At 45.0% G+C, this 18197-nt stretch overlaps 1 pseudogene; it reads right to left on the minus strand.

Moving 5' to 3' along the window:
- Positions 1-6540: 6540 nt before the first annotated feature.
- LOC148512040 (uncharacterized) lies at positions 6541-17344 on the minus strand (annotated as a pseudogene).
- Positions 17345-18197: the final 853 nt, after the last annotated feature.

Consider the following 18197-nt stretch of genomic DNA (forward strand, 5'->3'; position numbering starts at 1 on the left):
GAGTCACTGAAGGTTGCTTCAGAATCCCCAGAGTTGGACTGTAACACCATAGTGTGATAGAGTCAGAAGGCCATGAGGGTCACTTCAGGAGGGCCCCCCCCCCCTGCTCACCAGGAGATGAAACCTCTCTTGGGGAAGAGACTAGTCCCCGGGATGCACGTCTTGACGGCTGAGGACTCCCGCTTCCCAATGGAGAGCACCTGAAATGAACACTGTCGAGATGGTCGGGAGGAGACCCTCAGACAATGTCCGAATGTACGACATACCTGACATTGCCACCCCACGAACAGTATTGCTAAAAAGGAAGCCACTGTTCTGACCCTGTCGGACTGAACTTTTTCAGGTTCACCGGGAAACAAGGGCTATGCCAGAGTGAAGGCCCAAGACAGGCTAAAGTTCCAACAAGTTAATTGACAGGGTGGAATCGACAGACATTCAACTGCACTGAAATGGATGCGAACCAGACACTGTCCTTAGCAAAGAATACCCAGGACGAGATGGCCATAGTCACCCGAAAAGGGACCGACTTGCCTCCGGGGAGAGCATCATCGTTTGAACAGTGAGCAGACAGAAAAAACTTGTTCCATCTGGAGATAAGCCAATTATGGAAAAGCCTGGAATGGAACTAAGCCCATTCCACCCTTCCAAAGGCAGACACTGAATAGTGGACCATGCATCCCAGAGTGTAAAGACATATGTCCACTGCACAGACATCCATGTACTCCTAATGGAAGAGTGGAGATGCCGTCTTACGCCAGAAGAATTCTCAGATTCTGAGAATCCAGCAGGGCTCCTAGGTGAAGAATACCCAGAGAGGGATGCAGGCAGGACTTTTTCCCCATTGATTAAATGTCTGCACCCTGAAGAAGCCACAGTCAACCGGACCTGGCTGTAAAGTACCCCGGTGATCCTGCTAAGTGCAGGAGGCCATACAGGTACAGGAGCATTGGGATATACTGAACAGAAGAACTGTCAGAAAATCCAAAACGCTGGTAAACCTCTGTGGGGCTGAGGACAGTCCCAACAGGCAGAGCCCGAAAAATCGTAAGTGCTGTGATACAGCAAACCTCAGTCCATGCTGAGGCAAGGTCTCTGTAAGTACCCGTAGGCACGCGTCCTGTATATCCAGTGATACCATAAAGTCCCCGGGTTCCAAACATAGTATGATGGAGCATAGGGATTGCCTCCTGAGCCCAGGTAGCTTTAGGAACTGGTTCAGGGAATTGAGACAGAGAATAGGCCAAAGAGGACCATTCAGCCACCGCACCAGAAAGAAAGCAGAACAACCAGTCCCTCGCTGAGAAAGTGGGGATGGCCCAATTAGCTCCGCTTACCGCAACAACTGTATAGCTTTCTGGATTTGTAAGGCCCTGTTCGGGTCCAAATAAGGGCCTGTGTCACATGGAAATAGGCCGCCTGAGCAAAGAGAGGGCGTACCCTCCTACCCACATAGCCGCGGAAACTAGACACTAGTACCGGGCGAACTGAGAAAATCGCCATCTCCCAGTGGTAGGCCTGTCTCGTCAGGCTGACGATATATCCGTAGGTTCAGAAGCAGGATCGGCTGGCAGTCCAGGCCTGCTCGGAACTGGATATGTCGGCCCTTGTAAAGGCCGACAGTCTATGAAGAAACAGACCTTTAGGCTGACCCAGAGGACAAAAAGACTTAATAGACTTAGTCTGAGGCCCTGTAGTGGGCATAGCTGAAGGCGGGAAATTTGTACTGCCACTGTCAAGGTCAGGACCCAACAAGATCTACCCTATAGATGGTATCTGCACCTCTGCATTCCCAGAGCGCAGCCATAGGGTATTACGTAGGATACCGTCGCAGCCGGAACTCTGAAAGTTAGGAGACTGATATCCAATATAGGCATGTCCACCTATGACAACTGCATATATTATGTGAGCGACAAAATACATTTGAACCCCAGACATGTTGGAGGGGAAAAAACATTACAAATGCATCAGCTCAGTATGCAATAGTATTAACCAACCATGCTATAGCCATGGTAGGATGGGTAACAACCCCTGAAAGCGAGTATACTGATTTCAGGCAGAGTTACCACCTACGGATCAGAAGAATCCGACCACGCAGGAATGGGATGCGTAGTAATGTCTGTAATCAGACGAGTAACACGCCCATCCACCCCAGGAGGGGCTCGTGATGACCCTTAGGGAATTTGGGACAGGAGGCCAAACACTGTTGTAATACCTCATATCTGGCAACAGCCAGAGTCCCGCCATGCGATCCACACGCTAGTCAGCAAAAGGGAACCAGAAGGCACGTAATACTGAGGGTGTATGATACAGGTGCAGGTCAACATTCACTCTAACCAGAATGAACCTGCTACCAGCCCTAAAGCAGGGATAATAATACTTGAAATAGGCTTCCCCCCGTGTAAGAGGGAAAGAGCCCAAAACAGCATCCAGTTCACGGCAGAGCCAACTGGGAAGTAACCACAGGGCGTCCACCACGCCAATTTGCGTTTCGTAGAAAAACGACATCCACCCAGGGTGGCTGTTGTGGTAATCCCTGCTAGGGGCATGACAGACTATTGTGGCACCAGGGAGAATTCATATACTCGAAAAACCCCTGTAGGGAGCGGTAGTCTGTGTCACAGGGGATGTGCAAGAAACTGCGAGATACCCTGAGATGAAGAGGGCAGTATGGTGAAGTAACCCCAAGTGAGGTACAACAATGGGGCCCGCCCGGCGATCCGCAATTGAGAGGATCCCGAGAAAACAAACCACCCAAGGGGGTCGTGAAAGGGGCCGGCACCCGATGACGCCACATACAGAACCCTTTAAGAGTTAAATCCTCCGCACTAACACCTGCAGCACATGGCTTGCAGGATAGTAAAAATGGGTGCAGTATAACGCTCTATCTCCTGGTCAGACATATCTGACCAAGCCTTGTGATCAAGCAGCGCTATACTGGTCCTGACTGATACTAAAAATTAGCTGCAGGGACCCATTTTCAGCGTATGCAACACACAGTTCCACTCAAAATATGGCAACTTGCAGCACGCAACAGTATGTGACAAACCTCACAAATATTAACAAGTATATAAATGTGAGGCCTCAGAACCACCCTAAGTACAGCTGTATTAAGGCAGATAAGGAAAAGGGATAGATATACACTGACAGGTGAGAGAATAAAGTACAGTCAGCACTAGCATAAGTCACATACCATGCAGATATACACATATATACTATATACATATATATGTCATATAATATACTGCACTATTACACTGCATTCAACTTACCCAGATTCAGTGTCTGGGAAGGCTACAGCGCTGTGTACACTGACCTGATGGTGAGGTACGCAGGGGGACTGGGCTCACTGTCATCTCCAGAGATTTCTGCTGCACCACAAAGAAATGGCCACTGGAGACCTCAGAAGAAGCGTGGCCCGCGGAGGAAGCAGCTCAGCGACGCCAGACTATAATACTGAAGCGCGCTGAGCTGAGGGGAGGAGCCGCTGTAACAGGGAAGGCTGCCTCCCCTGGCCGGCTATTAACCCCCGGGACGCCGGCTCCCTGCACCGAACACTAAGTCCCTGGTGGTCTAGTGGACACACGGGGTATGGGGGGCCCGCCGCCACTGCCGGCACCTCCGGTCTGTCCCCAGAGACAGGAGGCACAGGACTGCATTTCAAATGCGCGGATCACCGCAAGCGGTGACCCGCGCCTTACCTGCTCCCCGTGGATCCGGCAGGAGTCCTGGGCGACCGCAGAGTCCGGCTAGTACAGACTCTGGGGTCCCGCTGAGATCCCCAGATCTGTACTGGCGTCTCAGCGCCAGCGGGGTGACGGAGCAGCAGCTTAGACGTCCTATGGACAGTCTGACGCTGCCGCTCTGAAGAATCCAAAGTAAAAATAAAAAACTTTGTCCTTTAGAAAAAATATAGCTTAGGGGCTGCTAATCAGCTCCCCACTGCACTAAACGGTGACCCGACTCCGGCCGGGCACCAACTTAAACTGAGGTGCCTCTGGCTTGGGGGTGGGGTTATAGGGAGAGTGGACCCAAGTGCATCCTGGGAGCTAAAAGCTTTAACTGCGTGGTGCCCGGATTTGGTTCCCAACCTATACCCCAAGGTCAACCCTGTGGACCCCCTATGGACCCTGAAGTAGAAAGAGCACATCTAAAACCATTAAGACAACACCTGCTGCAGAAACTTGCTATGTTTAAAACACTTTTTGACCCAATATGTTAAACCCATTTTCAACTATTTTTTTTCACCCTGTCGAAATCAGATAACCGGATATGATTGCTTGCAATTATTATCTGACAATTTAATCAACTAATGACTGATGACGAATTGCTTGGACGCTACCCTGCGTCAGCACAATTCGTATACGCACAAATATTTATTTATATCACTATAGAATTTTGTCAGAGCCTGGAAAAATAGGTTTTTGTGTCTGTGGGTGTTTGTAAAAACTTTGCATACTAATACAATTTGCCTGTAACAAAAATAATTGAAATGTACACAAGAAACTAGTATGCTCAAAATTTAAATTAGGAGTCATTGTCAAGAACCTGCAAGTCATTTGCAATTGTAAGCCTCTTTGTTCAGTACTAGTTTAGTCCAAAGGAACTGGAATTTAAACTGTGAATAGGTAGAGGAAAAACCATTGAATTAGTTAATTAGGTGGCACCTTTAAGCAGGTGTGGCTCTCTCTTCCCCCGTTTAGAAAATACAAGTGGACTCCCATTTACATCTTGTACTGTAATTCTAAAATATGTCAGAAATATATTTATATATTAATTCATCACAAATACACTAAATTACATACACATAAACACTTGTATGTGTAACCACTTAAGTACACATGGACGCTCACGGGCGTCCTCACTTACATAGATGCGAACACGTAAACGCTTGTATGTGTTCACGCATACAGCGCAAGTTTGCGCCGTATATGACCCCTACACATTGTGCACCCTTTGCACTGTGTGTAGACGCACAACACATATTTACATATAATCATAAATATACACACATTGATAATTGTATATATACTTATTTAAGTACCCATGGACGCATGTGACCTTAGTGAGGTATATACACTTTCACGAACATTTCCTTTAAATATAGACACACATTAGCGACCACAATCATATACACATATTTACACTTATAAAAGGTTCCTACACAATATGGTTTATGTTAAAGATATAAGTTATAATACGAAATGCATGTATTTGATATCTAAGATATAGAACAATGTAAACACACCATGTTTGGTATCAAACTGATGCTCTGTTTCTTTGCAGGTTTCCAGTTCTGACAACGGGGGAGCCGCATCGTGTGTCCCGAAATATGTATCATCAAGAGATTATGGTTTTATTTGGAAATGTTGTATGCAATAAAATGGCTACTTTAGATTAATTATGCAGAGGGAAGACTACACAAAGAAACAACTCCAAGACCAAATGCCCCTAATGACACCATATGAACTGTCCAATGAGAAGATCAAGCTGGAACAAGAACCAATGAATAGTGTTTGTCTGTCCCCATTGTGTTGATACATCTTGTAAGAGTATATATGTTTGCGCAATGGACTAGGCCAGTTGTCGTTACCTGTTTGATGACCACAGACATCTGGATTGATCGGCTGGGACCTGGTATCAGGGCGCAAGCATACGTATTTGGCTGTAACCTTGTATGATAATTGTATTTACGCTTATTGTCTAGATCAAAGCGTGTATTATTTCTTTGATTAATATAACTTTTTGTGCTTCGGAACCACAATTGGGCTGGTCTACAATTATTATTGTGTGCCACGCTAAGCAGTGATTTTAGGGGTATAGAGATAGGTAGGATTCTATAACCCAAAACTTGACTAGTGATTTTTTGCCAAATAACGCAAGTTACAAAAAAACCTTTGGGGTACTTTATCATTAGGGAAGGGCTGTCCAAAGGGTTCGGAAAGAAATCCCCACATTTGTAGGCAAAAAGGGATTTTGCATTTTTTTTCACCTGGTCTGAAATGGTGAAAACTTTTCGCCTGTTTTACACTATCCGATTATTGCAGGTACGATAATTTACCACGAAATCACGGGTGCGATAACGATTTAACTACGGGTGTGATCATTTACAGCGATTTCTGCACTTATTGCACCTAAATGATTCTGAGTTCTCTGATCTGTAACAAGAGCCGATTACTGTTTAACATGCTTTACACTCTCAGAACTAGGGATGGATATCAGAAACAGATGGTTAGCAACAATCAATGTTTCTGGTCTGATTAAAGTACTTTTTCAATCGAAAATCGGCTTTGCAATGGGTGTCAGCTATCTGTTGCTGCCTCCGACGCACATACGATGGGTGTATGAATTAAGCTGAGGACACCTGAAAGTGGTGTCTGCAGCTCAGCTTCGGTGCCTATTGCAGCTGTTTTTCTATGCAGTGTAGCCACCGATGGTTATACAATCGCATGGTTATGATGCGATAGCTAGTAGCTATTGTATCGCATGATTCGATGTCAGAAGCCTGGCAATCATTCAACACCAAGCTCCTGATGTCCATCCCTATTCAGAACACGGAAATGGCATCTCATTTGTGTGACGTCTCTCATGTATAACAAGATGTGATTTTTGTATAAAACATTTCCCACATTCAGAACATGAAAATGGTTTCTCACCTGTGTGACTCTTTTGATGTACAATAAGGTGTGATTTCTGTGTAAACCATTTCCCGCACTCAGAGCATGGAAATGGTTTCTCACCAGTGTGAAGTCTCTGATGTGTAACAAGATCACATTTCTTTGCAAAAGATTTCCCACACTCCGAACATGGAAATGGTTTTACCCCCATGTGAGTTATTCGATGTGCAACAAGAGACAATTTATGTGTAAAACATTTCACACACAGAACATGGATATAGTTTCTCTCCTATGTGAGTTTTCAGATGTTTAACTAAAGAGGATTTGTCTGTAAAACATTTCCCACATTCTGTGCATGGAAATGGTTTCTCTCCTGTGTGAGTTCTTTCATGTATAACACGATCTGATTTCCTTCTAAAACATTTCCCACACTCAGAACATGGAAACGGTTTCTCACCTATGTGAATTTTCTGATGTTTAACTAAAGAGGATTTCTCTGTAAAATATTTCCCACACTCGGAGCATGAAAACGGTCTCTCTCCTGTGTGAATTCTCTCATGTATAATAAGTTCTGATTTCTGTACAAAACTTTTTTTACACTCAGCGCATGGAAATGGTTTCTCACCTGTGTGACGTCTCTGATGTGTAACGAGATCTGACTTCCTTGTAAAACATTTCTTACACTCAGAACATGGAAATGGTTTCTCACCTGTGTGTTTTCTTATGTCTAAAAAGATTTGATTTATCTGTAAAACATTTCCCACACTCAGAACATGGAAATGGTTTCTCACCTGTGTGACATCTCTGATGTGTAACAAGATGCGATTTACTTGGAAAACATTTCCCACACTCAGAACATGGAAATGGTTTCTCTCCTGTGTGACTTCTCTTGTGTCTAACAAGAGCTGATTTGGGCGTAAAACATTTTCCACAATCAGAAGTGACTGTATCACCGCTATGATCTGTACTATGTAGATCAATATGTGAGTTACCAGAAGTACATTCCCCAAGAATAGAGGGATCAGATGATATATCTGCACTAAGAAGTGGTGGATGTATATTTAGGCTAATGCGGTTTTCTTCCGGAGATCCTTGTGTGGGGTTATCTTCTAATTTAAAATCTGGAGACCAAACGAGATGTCCTTCTGAGGTCTTCCTTGTATTCTGTCCATCTGGTAGAAATAAAATAGTTATCCAAGTTTCCCACAGCAAAGGCATCATTAATCATTATTTATCTCACCCCTATTCCCATAGGTATGTGGTTAATACATCATGCAGAACACTTTGGGCTGGTACCGGTCACTCTCATACACAAAATATAGGAGAAGAAAGGAAACAAAGGGAGTTTGCCATATTAGAGCAATAAGCCTTACTAAATGGCGCAGACCCCTTGGACTCTAGGGACTTCTTACTAGCACAGGAGCCGGCCAGCCCTAGATAATGCCCAAGGGGGAACTTTCACCCGGTTCCCAAATTATAGGCAAAGGGTGATAGGTCTATCCCTCTCCTCAGCATTTAGGCTATATGTCTTTATGAAGCCGTCATTTATTTTCACACAAGATAAATAGGCAGAAATAATGCCTCAGTGCTAATAAAATCATGTTCAAAATACTAATAGATTATGGATGGGATATATCCTACATATAAATATAACAAAAAAAATTGTATATTAGTGTACAGTGTTTAAAAAAATGCGCTATAGCTCGTATTTTACCCGCTATCGGGCACTGGGGACCCACTTATTTAAAGTACTCGGGTCCCCGGGACACGCTGTCCTGTGGCCAATCCCTGACAGCTGGCTGCAGCACAGCGCGTCCCCTGCAGTAACAGACACGACGCTGATAGATAGGCTCTCATTGGCTGCTGCTGTGGAAAGCCGTGCTGGGATCAAGTGTCTGATCCTAGCATCGGCACAGCGTCCGTGCCCGGCGCTGGGACAGTGTTTGTTCCCAGCGCCGGGTAAGCCACCGCGGCGGGTACCTGGTGAAGGGACCGCCTGGTCCCTTCCACCAATGGCGGCGAGAGAAGCTTGGCTCCGGGCGCGAGCTGAGCGGAGCTCGCTGCCCGGAAGCCAAGTAGCGGCGGCGGTTGTTTGGTACTGGCCGCGAGCTTTTGGCTTGCGGTCCAGCAGCCAATAGGAGGCAGACGCGACGAGCCAATCGTGGCTCGCCGCGTCATAGCCCCGTCCACTCGCCGCGTCTTTAATAGATGCCGCTGAGCGGTACCGTTCAGTCGGTCGGCGGAGGGGAGGAGTGAAGACCTCCCGAAGACAAGGGAAGAGCGGTGCGGCAACAGTTCCGGCGGCCGCGCAAGAGGCCAGAAGACAGCGTGATCAAGAAGAGGCGGTGCTGCTGGCCAGGGCGGGCCAGTGGCAGAAGACTGAAGCTGAGGACCGAAGAGGACTGCGGGGGAGGAAAGCATAAGAGCTAACGAAGCTCCCCCCCGCAGCCTCTTCCACCGCACCGGTAGGCGGCCATGGGCCACCAGTATTTTACTCCTTCCTAGACCACCAGGGTTGTCGGGCACTAGGCCGTGGGATAAATTCAGGCAATAGGCCTGTGGGTCTAAAGGTGGGCACAAGGCCCGGCCAACATAGGGGGCATTAGGCCCAACTGCAGGTATATGCCCCCCAAATAGGTGTGTGACTTGGGCATTAGGCCCAGGTCAATAGAGGGCCCACCTATTTGCCCTTAAGTGGCCCAGGGCCTAATGCTCAGGTCACTCACACCTATTAGGGGGGCAGATACCTTCATTGGACTGCATAGGTGGTCTGACAGGCATAAGGGGGGCACTGCACAGGAGGAGTGCTTTGGGGGCACTGCACAGGAGGAGTGCTCTTGGGGGCACTGCACAGGAGGAGTGCTCCTGGGGGCACTGCACAGGGGGACTGCTCCTGGGGCACTGCACAGGGGGACTGCTCCTGGGGGCACTGCACAGGGGGACTGCTCCTGGGGGCACTGCACAGGGGGACTGCTCCTGGGGGCACTGCACAGGGGGACTGCTCCTGGGGGCACTGCACAGGGGGACTGCTCCTGGGGGCACTGCACAGGGGGAATGCTCCTGGGGGCACTGCACAGGGGGAATGCTCCTGGGGGCACTGCACAGGGGGAATGCTCCTGGGGGCACTGCACAGGGGGAATGCTCCTGGGGGCACTGCACAGGGGGAATGCTCCTGGGGGCACTGCACAGGGGGACTGCTCCTGGGAGCACTGCACAGGGGGACTACTCCTGGGGGCACTGCACAGGGGGACTAAAGGACATTAATGTGCGGCATAATGTGTGAAGGGCATTAATGTGCGGCATCATTTTGTAAGGGGTATTACTGCATGGCATAATGTGTAAAGGCTGGGCTTTTTGATGTGTGGCATAATGTGTAAAGGTCATTAATGTGCAAAATAATGTGTAAAGACCGGGCATTTATCCTTTGATAAATATGCCTATTACCTAAAGTGGCTAACCATAATATCACTTTAAAACGGGACTCATGAATTAATTACAAAGGTTCTGTGACTGGCTGACTTCATGCCTAGATTTCACCTGGTTTTAATGAGCCACAGAACCTGTGTAATCCATGTGTGTCCCAGTTTAAAGGGATGATATGGTAAGCCTATGTATATATAAAGGGATGATATGGTAAGCCTATGTATATATAAAGGGATGATATGGTAAGCCTATGTATATATAAAGGGATGATATGGTAAGCCTATGTATATATAAAGGGATGATACGGTAAGCCTATGTATATATATATATACAGGGATGGTATGGTAAGCCTATGTATATATATATACAGGGATGGTATGGTAAGCCTATGTATATATATATATATATATATAAAGGGATGATATGGTGAGCCTATGTATATATAAAGGGATGATATGGTGAGCCTATGCATATATAAAGGGATGATATGGTGAGCCTATGTATATATAAAGGGATGATATGGTGAGCCTATGTATATATAAAGGGATGATATGGTGAGCCTATGTATATATAAAGGGATGATATGGTGAGCCTATGTATATATAAAGGGATGATATGGTGAGCCTATGTATATATAAAGGGATGATATGGTAAGCCTATGTATATATAAAGGGATAGTATGGTAAGCCTATGTATATATAAAGGGATAGTATGGTAAGGCTATGTATATATAAAGGGATGGTATGGTAAGCCTATGTATATATAAAGGGATGGTATGGTAAGCCTATGTATATATAAAGGGATGGTATGGTAAGCCAATGTATATATAAAGGGATGATATGGTAAGCCTATGTATATATAAAGGGATGATATGGTAAGCCTATGTATATATAAAGGGATGATATGGTAAGCCTATGTATATATAAAGGGATGGTATGGTAAGCCTATGTATATATAAAGGGATGATATGGTAAGCCTATGTATATATAAAGGGATGATATGGTAAGCCTATGTATATATAATGGGATAGTATGGTAAGCCTATGTGTATATATAAAGGGATAGTATGGTAAGCCTATGTATATATAAAGGGATAGTAAGGTAAGCCTATGTATATATAAAGGGATGATATGGTAAGCCTATGTATATATAAAGGGATAGTAAGGTAAGCCTATGTATATATAAAGGGATGATATGATAAGCCTATGTATATATAAAGGGATGATATGGTAAGCCTATGTATATATAAAGGGATGATATGGTAACCCTATGTATATATAAAGGGATGATATGGTAAGCCTATGTATATATAAAGGGATGATATGGTAAGCCTATGTGTATATATAAAGGGATGATATGGTAAGCCTATGTATATATAAAGGGATGATATGGTAAGCCTATGTATATATAAAGGGATAGTAAGGTAAGCCTATGTAAATATAAAGGGATGATATGATAAGCCTATGTATATATAAAGGGATGATATGGTAAGCCTATATATATATATATATATATATATATATATAGGGATGATATGGTAAGCCTATGTATATATATAAAGGGATGATATGGTGAGCCTATGTATATATAAAGGGATATGGTAAGCCTATGTATATATAAAGGGATGATATGGTAAGCCTATGTATATATGAAGGGATGATATGGTAACCCTATGTATATATAAAGGGATGATATGGTAAGGCTATGGATATATAAAGGGATGATATGGTGAGCCTATGTATATATAAAGGGATGATATGGTGAGCCTATGTATATATAAAGGGATGATATGGTAAGCCTACTTATTCACTATGGGTTTTGTGAACAGACAAGTCATATTACCTGAAAGATCATGGAGGCATTAAAACATGCATTTAAGGGGCTTGTGGGGATATCTGATGCTGTTGGGGTTATCAGATCTGCATTTTAGGGGCATGTGGGGAGGTCTGAGGCATATGGGGAGCTCTAAAGCATAAATTATGATGGGATCCAGAAATGGTCAGGTAGGACCCCATTTTTTTAAAGTGGTGGGTCCCTGGGACCCACAAATTTTGTCGCTCACCACGATCACTGAGTGTATAGGAAAAAAATAGCTGCTAGTTCCAATGAGGAATAGTGATAGTCCTACAAAAAGTGAAAACAAAAAGAAAAACTGCTAATAGATAAATATATATATATCTGAAATTGAGAGCAAGAAAGGGGCGCAACATAGTGTATGAAACTGTAGAACAGATTTTATTGCAGACAGCGGACATAAAGCTCTTTCAATAAATATGCGTACCCCAATCAGCGGTCAGAAAACACCGCAAGTAATAAAAATTAAGAAGCCTGAATATCACCCGAACGTCTCCGGGGACTCCGTCAGCTATTCGATCAGTAATAGAAAGCAATGCCAAACCACCTACCAACGCGTTTCGTCATCGACTTTGTCAGGAGGCTGGTATGGCACGAATAACAGGCATGCTCTTATACTAGTCATCCCATCTACTTCCACAAGTGTTGTATAATTAGATAATTAAACTAATCAGTATTGGAAACACTATAGGGAAATAGTGGATGTTTCTATGTGGGTACTTCAAATTCCAATGCATACATTGCACATTGCATAACATATATAATTCAACATAATGAATTAAAATGTCAACATTTAATAAATGCAAAAAATACAAAAAATAATTATTGTTGGCTGTTTGTCCCAATGTAGTGAAGTACAGTGCAAGTCTGAAAGATATAGGACATGTTGTCTCCACAGTTATGGTAAGTAAGCTGCACATTGCACAGGCCTGTGACCCTAACACTCACCAACTGCTACCCAAATCACCCTTCACCACCCTAGCACCTACACCTAGCACTCACCACTTAGTACCTAGACCACCTTCGTGCTCACCTCTTGCTAACCAGACCACCTTTCACCACACAAGCACCTACAGGTAGTGACCATGGCATCCACCACTTGCTACCCAGACCAGCCTTCACCACCCTAGTACCCACCACTTGCTACCCAGACCACCCTAGCACCGACACCTAGTGATCATAATAGCACCCACCCCTTGCTGCCCAGACCACCCTTTACCACCATAGCACCTAGTGTTCACTCTAGGTCCGGTGGCAGGCCGGGCGTCGCACCTAGATCTAGTGCATTTTTGAGTGCGCGCCCGAAAAGGGGGCGTGGCCAAAGAAAAGGAGCGTGTCTTTATGACACGTCCCCTTTTCGTCACTCCTGGGGGCGTGCCCGGCACTTACGGACATGCCGGGCAGCCCCCAAGCGCTGCAGTCACTGTGAACGGCTGTGACCGCTGCGCCGCCGTTTTGACCACCCGCGGGACACAGCGATCCGCGGGTGGAGGCAGAACCTGCAGGCTGTCTCAGCGGGCCACCGCGCTGGAGGGCAGGGCGCGTTCTGCCCTTCAGAAATCGGGCAGGGTGCGGTGCCCCGCTAAAACAACCTAGCGGGAACACTAAGCACCCACACCTAGTTACCCTAGTCCCCACAAATTGCTAACCACACTACCCTTCACCACCCTAGCACCTACCCCTAGTGAACCTAGCACCCACCACCGCCCACCATAACACACCTTTGTCACTCTAGCACCCACCCCTTACATATCTGGAGAAGACAGGGAACAAGATGAGGTGTGTGAGAGTGCTGCACAATAGGTTCTAGATGTTAGTGCACTGGTAATTACATAAATAATGACCCCTCTTACGTCCTATCAGGGGGGACACTACAGACTGTGGGTTTAGAGGGGAGGCTTTGGAGTAAATAATGAACAACTGGAATCAGACCTCGTTTTTATGTAGGCCATGCTTCTTTGGAAGTGATTTTCATACTTTCAGGTACGTCTGTTTTGAACCAGGAAGTTTCTGTGGCTGCGATCATGGCAGGTGGATCCCGACTGCACGCCTTTGCCTGTTCCAGGACATAGGGTTCCGGTCGCTCGAGAATCTATGGGTCAGAGTATTCCTGGCTCGGGTATACTGTACGTTCTGGATTTGGTTGGTCTATGCCCACGCCGGTTTTTAGTCACACCTCTTCCATGGGACTAAGTCAAACGCGCTGTCTTACATAGGATTGATTTGGTGCTGCGGAAGAGGGGTGACAAAAACCAGGAGTGGTTGTCCTGTTTCATACACATCCAGAAGGGTTGAGGTTTTATTCCAAAAATTTTCTGCTATAGGCTTTCAGAGCTCGCAGGCTCATTTTTATTCAGTTCCAACACACAATACCGCAGGTGGTCAATCAAGCTATGTGCATGAGCACCTAGTTTGGCCGTACAGGTTCACACAAAACCTCTAATCTATATAACTCCCTCTCTGTTGGTGCTTGTCGTTTGTCTCCAGGAATTAAACACCCAAATTCAAGACATCAAAGTAAAGAAATAAAACCTAACTAAAAGCTAGGACCTATGTAGCTTAGTGCCTTACTCTAAAGGCATTAAAAACAAAACTGAGCTTACGGTGGAAAAGGAGGAATTATATAAGGGGTTAGAGCCAGTTTCAATTAGGTAGTGTCCGACTCCAACCAGCACTATACATAACTCAGATGTAAGGCATCCCCCAGACGGATGATAAACGAAAGAGCAGGAGGATAATAGGGGCTGATGGCTCCTGATGTATGAGATACACCAGAGAGTGTGTGGAGGAGACTGGTCAGATCTCTGGGCTGGTGACACAAAGCGACATGATAGGAATAGGAATATAGGAGTCTAATAAGGGTTGATTACATTACTGAAAGAGGTGGGTGTAGGATAAGAGATTGTTGTAGTGACTGAACAAGTAGAATATGTGGCTTTATTCTGTAACGATTGTTTATTACTCACCAGTGCTGATATCTGTAGGGATTTCCTTCTCCTTACACTGCTGATCACCCCTCACATATGTCTCTTCTTCTCCCTCTATATCTTCTGCCTTTATATCAGTCACATACGTCTCTTCTTTTCCCTCTATATCTTCTGCCTTCATATCAGTCACATACGTCTCTTCTTCTCCCTCTATATCTTCTGCCTTTATATCAGTCACATACGTCTCTTCTTCTCCCTCTATATCTTCTGCCTTAAAATCAGTCAAATCATCAAGCTTATTAACCAATTAAACAATTAAAAAACTTTAGTAATGTTTCATTTCAATAATGGAGACTACACTATATAATTTAAGTATATAAAACAAACTCAGATTCTCTGCAGATCATATAGTGACAGTCACTTTGGTATATTGGCCAGACCCTAAATCTCATCTACCTGATGCTTCTGTAGGATCCTGTGATTCTCCTCTGTACAATCCTGGGAATAAAGAGGATGGAGACATCTCTCTGGGGTATTTCTGTTACTGGGTCCATCTGTAGGAGACACAGTGACTGAGCACATTGTATATATGTGATTATCAGTTGATGTGTGTATATAGGAGGCCCCCATACCTACTCCCCCTGCAAATAAATGACAATCTCCTCTTACCCAGAAATGTGAGGGGCTGGTGATTCTCCATCATCACATCCTTGTACAGACCCTTGTGTTCCTCTATATACTCCCCCTCCTGCATGGAGACATAGACAGTGACATCCTGACACCTTATAGGAACCTGACACACACACAATGATAATCATCACCCAGACACATCCCCTGGTGTTACTGTATAATGTCCTATTCCCAGCAGTCACCTCTCCAGTCATCACCCAGACACATCCCCCGGTGTTACTGTATAATGTCCTATTCCCAGCAGTCACCTCTCCAGTCATCACCCAGACACATCCCCCGGTGTTACTGTATAATGTCCCATTCCCAGCAGTCACCTCTCCAGTCATCACCCAGACACATCCCCCGGTGTTACTGTATAATGGCCCATTCCCAGCAGTCACCTCTCCAGTCATCACCCAGACACATCCCCCGGTGTTACTGTATAATGGCCCATTCCCAGCAGTCACCTCTCCAGTCATCACCCAGACACATCCCCCGGTGTTACTGTATAATGGCCCATTCCCAGCAGTCACCTCTCCAGTCATCACCCAGACACATCCCCCGGTGTTACTGTATAATGTCCCATTCCCAGCAGACACCTCTCCAGTCATCACCCAGACACATCCCCTGGTTTTACTGTATAATGTCCCATTCCAAGCAGTCACCTCTCCAGTCATCACCCAGACACTTCCCCTGGTGTTACTGAATAATGTCCCATTCCCAGCAGTCACCTCTCCAGTCAGCAGCTGAATGATCTTGTTGGTGAGTTCCAGGATCTTCTGGTCATTGTGTCTCTCATGAATCAGTGAGTGAGGTGGAGGCACCGTGATGGGGCTCTGGGTGCTGCTCAGTCCTCCTGACACACGGGGACGGCTGCTGGGTGTCTCATACTCAACGGATGTCTTCTTCACAACTGTGTAATCCTGTGTATTAAAGCAGACACAAAATATCACTGTATACACTCCCAGATGCCCCTCTCCTCCCGTCATGTCCCTGTATTATTACTATAGATATAAGTGATGTCACTGTGACACCTCCAGATCCTCTCACCTCCCCAGTCATGTCCCTGTATTATTACTATAGATATAAGTGATGTCACTGTGACACCTCCAGATCCTCTCACCTCCCCAGTCATGTCCCTGTATTATTACTATAGATATAAGCAATGTCACTGTGACACTCCCATATCCCCCTCACCTCCCCAGTCATGTCCCTGTATTATTACTATAGATATAAGTGATGTCACTGTGACACCCCCAGATCCCCTCACCTCCCCAGTCATGTCCCTGTATTATTACTATAGATATAAGTGATGTCACTGTGACACTCCCAGATCCCCTCACCCCCCAGTCATGTCCCTGTATTATTACTATAGATATAAGTGATGTCACTGTGACACTCCCAGATCCCCTCACCTTCCCGGTCATGTTCCTGTATTATTACTATAGATATAAGTGATGTCACTGTGACACCTCCAGATCCTCTCACCTCCCCAGTCATGTCCCTGTATTATTACTATAGATATAAGTGATGTCACTGTGACACCCCCAGATCCTCTCACCTCCCCAGTCATGTCCCTGTATTATTACTATAGATATAAGTGATGTCACTGTGACACTCCCAGATCCCCTCACCTTCCCGGTCATGTTCCTGTATTATTACTATAGATATAAGTGATGTCACTGTGACACCTCCAGATCCTCTCACCTCCCCAGTCATGTCCCTGTATTATTACTATAGATATAAGTGATGTCACTGTGACACTCCCAGATCCTCTCACCTCCCCAGTCAGCAGGTAGATTATCTCCAGGGTGAGGTTTAATATCTTTTCTGTCATCGCATTGTCATCCTTGTCCATCCTCATATGAATGGTAATTAGAAGATATATTTCTTTTCTTTTAATTAAAAAAAAAATCAGATATGCAGCCTGGAAAAAATGGATTTATAAAGATTATTTGACATATTCTATTTATGTTTATTGAAGTCCAATTTTTTGACATTTTTAAAAATGAAATCGGCATCTGCCAGGTAATTTTAGCCGCCCCAACTCCACACCGCCCTGTTATGCGTAACCCGCTTCCCAGTCATCGCGGCTGACACAGACATGATAGCCTAATTTTCACCATGAATGCAATTTGCATCAGACTGCGCTAATATAAAGGAATCTACTGCAAGATAGCAGACTTCCCATGCATACACAAATCAGTCATGGCTCCAAAAGAGGAAATCTGTACTAATTTGTTAATATATAAATTTTTAATCTGATATTTGTTCACAATTAAAAATACACATAATCTACAGACAAATACAACTCACATTAGTCAATATATACAATACACAAAACAATAAACCTCTATTGAGCATATATATCTACACTAAAAACCACTTTGCTACTTGTGCATGATATGGCATGAATATTTGAAATCAATACAGAAGGTGAAATGCCCAGAGCAGTCCAATTAGAATATTGATCATGTGTCCACCATACAACAGTTAAATGTCATGTACTGACTTGCCAGCCGAATATTGAAAAAACACTGTACCTATCCGTCGTACAGGTCAGGTAATATAGCCTCTGACGAATCCACTGCCGCGTTTCGCCCCTTTCAATGGGGCTTTTTCAAAGCTCTTTGAGAAAGCCCCCACTGAAAGGGGCGAAACGCGTCAGTGGATTCCCCCTTACTACACAGCATTTCCTACTTGTGGACGAT

The sequence above is a fragment of the Taudactylus pleione genome, unplaced genomic scaffold (genome assembly GCF_031769625.1).
Source record: "Taudactylus pleione unplaced genomic scaffold, aTauple2 ptg000285l, whole genome shotgun sequence".
NCBI classification, from domain to species: Eukaryota; Metazoa; Chordata; class Amphibia; order Anura; family Myobatrachidae; genus Taudactylus; species Taudactylus pleione.